Source organism: Lactuca virosa, chromosome 9 (genome assembly GCF_052849685.1).
Source record: "Lactuca virosa cultivar CGN04683 chromosome 9, Lactuca_virosa_CGN04683_v6, whole genome shotgun sequence".
Classification (NCBI taxonomy): Eukaryota; Viridiplantae; Streptophyta; class Magnoliopsida; order Asterales; family Asteraceae; genus Lactuca; species Lactuca virosa.
Window position 1 is genome coordinate 76482647 of NC_136434.1, and position 4876 is coordinate 76487522.

Sequence of the window (4876 nt, forward strand, 5' to 3'; positions counted from 1 at the left end):
CTTGAAATCGTCTAGCCCTCACACTCACACATTAGTGTACAATTTCTTGAGCCATGGGATTCTTTTATATGGTGGCTATTAGGGTTACACCATGTAACTCATAACTTTACCCATTCCTTATGCTCCATGGATTTTAACCTCCATGGAGTATCCATGGGTCACCCCATGGACTTAGTCCAACATAAGGAATCTTGGATCACAAGCCCACATATATAAGAATGAATGATTTACACAATCAACCCATATATTTAATTAGTCTCCTTTTGATCACTTAATTAATTCCAAATTAATTCTTGATCAATACTAATTAAATAACCTTATTAATATATTAGAACTTATAATATATTAACCAACCTTAAGTGTTATTTCTCTCATTATAGTCTATCCAAATGCATGATGCCATGCAACCCAAATGGACCATGCCGGGTCGGGTCAAGTCTTACCAATTATAGTTATGGACTTAGACATTAATCCAACACATGCAACCCTAGAAACCTTGGATCTATGTTTTCTCTAATATACATGCAAATTTTATATTCCAAGGTTCTCAACCTAACTAGCATGTTATGGGGTACTTGTAATATAAAACTTTAGTAGAATAACATACCTTTTCTTGTGGTTGATTGCTTGGAGCTTCAAGAGCCTAGCACCAATAATGTGGATGCCTCAAGTGGAATCACAAATCACCAAACCAACTTGGAAAACTTGAGAGAATAGTATGCACTTATAGAAATCGGCCCACCTTTGTTCTTACACACACTAGTACTAATTCATGTACCAAAGACCTCTTTATATAGTATGGTAGATTAGGGTTACATCCATGTAAACCCTAATACCCATGACCTTTCATTTCCATAGGATCCATGGGTTAAAAGCTCCATGGACTATCCATGCAAGCTTAGCCCATCCTAAATGAACATTGGACCATTATATATATATATATATATATATATATATATATATATATATATATATAAGAGTCCATATTTAATTAGTCTCTTTTGATCACTAAATTAATTCCAATTAATTCTTGATCAATACTAATTAAATAATATGATTTCATATTAATATATTATAACTTATAATATATTAATAAATCACAAATATACTATTCTCAAAAGATTATCCATACAAATTGTTTTGGTGAAGTGCAACCCAAATGGACCATGCTGGGTCGGGTCAAGTACATACCAAATATAGTTACGGACTTAGACACCTTATCCAACAGTCTCCCACTTGGATAAGTCTGATAACTATAGTTGCAAGTATGACTTTAGGAACCGACCAACAATCGTAGCTCTTAAAACTCTATTGAACTATGAAGTGCCATTTAAGATAAGTGATCATATAATCCTCTATTCTAGATTTCAGCTGGACAAATACATGTAACAATGTCATACTTATTGTCCTACAGTTTGTTTCCCGATTTCCGATTTGTTTGACATAGAACTAAACCGAACACATCAATTTAGTTCTGACCGGGCCCGATACATAGGTCAAAACAAAATCATCGAGGGGCCCAGATATCGCTTTTAAATCCTCCAAGGACTAAAAGGAACAGATAAACTTCGACTCATATGCTTGTACTACTACTTGCTGAATCATACACAAATGCACGTTTTATAACATCGAGTTGCTGATGCATTTTTGTACAATCAATGTAAAACCAACTCATAGTCAACAACTTATATCTCTAGGTTTGAAGACTTATATGATATTACCGTCTCACGATCACTCGAGATAAATTACATGAAGTGATACAAGTGAGCGCGGGTTTAATCCAATATTCAGAACTTATGAGCACTCATGAATGTTGTAGCAACTTTTGCTATGTCCAACCACCTTAGACATCTACAAGCCCAATTCATGACAGTCTTGATTTATACCTACTTACAACGTATGACTGATTGTGGAGAGTTTGAATAAAGTAATTATTCTGGAAGTCAAAACATGCAAAGTTGAAACAATAGTAAACGATTGACACAAGATAGCAACACCTTACTTATAAATAAACAACAACTTTTATTTAATCATCAAATGTCAATTACATTTTACAAGTTTCAAAAATAGCTATCTAATCTATAAAACTAATATCGTCCTTCAGCCCGATACGCCTTGCTGGAAATGCCTAACCCTAGTCAGTCCCTTCGTGAGGAGATCTGCTGGGTTCTCTTCTGATAATACCCTCTTTTCCACGAGGAGTCCTTCTTCTATCTTGTGTCTTATGAAATGATATTTTCTGTCAATGTGTCTGGATATGCCATGATCTCTCGGTTCCTTGGCTAAGGCAACCGCACTATTGCTATCACAGAAAATCTCCATAGGCTCCTTTATAGCTGGTACAACTCCAAGGTCTCTGATGAAGTTCCTCAGCCATATCGCCTCCTTCGCCGCTTCACTCGCTGCTATGTACTCTCATTCACATGTCGAATCAACTACTGTCTCCTGCTTGGAACTTTTCTAAGTAATTGCTCCTCCATTTATGGTAAAGACCCAGCCCGACTGAGAGTGGAAATTATCCCTATCAGTCTGAAAGGTAGCGTCACTATACCCCACTACTCTCAAGTTATCACTCCCACCAAGGGTAAGGACCCAGTCCTTAGTCCTCCGCAGGTACTTGAGAATGTTCTTCTCTGCAGTCCAGTGAGCCTTGCCAGGATTCCCATGATATCTTCTGACCATGCTCAAAGCAAAGGCCACATCAGGGTGGGTATAATTCATAGCATACATGATCGAGCCAACAACGGAAGCATATGGTAATCGAATCATCTCAGCTATCTCAGCCTCTGTACTTGGACTCTGAGTCTTACTCAGTCTGGCATTGTGCTAGATCGGTAAGTCACCTTTCTTGGAATTCTGCATGTTGAACCTTTTCAACACCTTGTCCAAGTAAGTACTCTGACTAAGTCCAATTAGTCTTTTACTCGTATTTCTCAATATCCTTATCCCTAGGATATAGGTAGCTTCTCCAAGGTCCTTGATAGTGAAACACTTCCCAAGCCAGGACTTAACCTCCTACAAGGTTGGGATCTCATTTCCTATGAGTAGTATGTCATCCATATACAGTACCAAAAAGCTAACTATACTCCCACTAGCTCTGACATATACAAAGGACTCATTTTCGCTTCTCGAAAAACCAAACTCTTTGACTTTCTCATTAAAACAAAGATTCCAGCTGCAAGATGCTTGTTTCAATCCATAAATGGATCTCTAAAGCTTACACACTCTATCAGGGTACTCTGTATTGACAAAACCCTCTGGCTGACTCATATAAACATCCTCATCCAACTTTCCATTAAGGAAAGTGGTTTTAACATCCATTTGCCATATTTCATAATCATGAAATGCAACAATGGCTCGCATAACCCTAATCGACTTAATCTTCGCTACTGGTGAAAAGGTTTCATCATAGTCAACTCCTGAGTTTGAGTGAAGCCCTTCGCAACCAGTCGTGCCTTATAAGTGTGCACTTTCCCATCCATGTCGGTATTCTTCTTGAAGATCCATTTGCACCCGACTGTCTTACGACCCGGTACATTGTCAACCAAGTTCCAAACTTGATTGTCATACATGGACTGAATCTCGCTGTCCAGAGCCTCTTTCTATTTAGTAGACCCGGGGCCTGCCATGGCTTCCCTATAGCTGTTAGATTCATCAAAATTCACCAGTGTACTATCACTGATAAATGTATCACCTTCCGCAGTAATATGGAAACCATAATAATGCTCAGATGCATTCCTAACTCTAGTGGAATGCCTTAGAGGTATGGGCTCGTCGGTTAACTCAACAGGAGTTTCCTCCTCAGGTTGACTGCTAGGGTTTGAGGTTCCTTCACCACATGACTCTTGAAGCTCTTCAAGATCAATTTGCCTCCCACTGTTTCCTTGGTTTATAAATTCTCTCTCGTGAAAGACCCATCTCCTTGCCACAAAGACCACATTATCACTGGGTCTGTAGAAGAGGTAACCAAAGGATTTCTGTGGGTAGCCGATGAAAATACATCACTCACTTTGAGGTTCGAGCTTATCATGAGTCTCGCGCCTCACGAAAGCCTTACAACCCCAAATCTTGATGTGGTCTAAATTGGGAACTTTCCCAGTCCACATCTCGTGAGGTGTTTTGGCAACCTTCTTGGTAGGGACTAGATTAAGGATATGGGCGGTAGTCTCCAAGGCATACCCCCAGAATGAGATTGGTAACGAAGCTTGACTCATCATGGAACGAACCATGTCCAACAAGGTTCGATTGCACCTCTCAGCTACACCATTAAGCTGTGGTGTCCTGGGAGGTGTCAATTGTGAAACAATTCCACATTCCTTAAGATAGTCAAGGAACTCTGTACTAAGATATTCTCCACCTCGATCGGATCGAAGCATCTTAATGTTCCTACCCAGCTGATTCTTCACTTCCTGTTTAAACTCTTTGAACTTGTCAAAGGTTTTTGACTTATGCTTGATTAAGTAGATATAGCCATATCTACTATAATCATCAGTAAAATTCACATAGAAGCGGTTAACATCCCTTGTGGCAGTTCTGAAGGGTCCACACACATCTGTGTGTATGAGGTCCAACAAACCTTCATCCCTAGCACAAGTACCAGTGAAGGCTGACTTTGTCATTTTTCCAAGTAAACAAGATTCGCAACTATCATTTGAATTTATGTCAAACTCCAGCCTTTTGGAGTTAGCCTATGTGCTTCTTGTTGACATGTCCAAGACAACAATGCCACAAGGATGCCTTATCCAAACTAGTGGAAGAATCGATATGCAACACATTATTTCCTAAGTTGTCTACAACTGACACAGTTTCATATACACCATCATAAGGTAATGCTTTAAATAAAGAACATTATTATAAAAAGCATTAATACCACCAC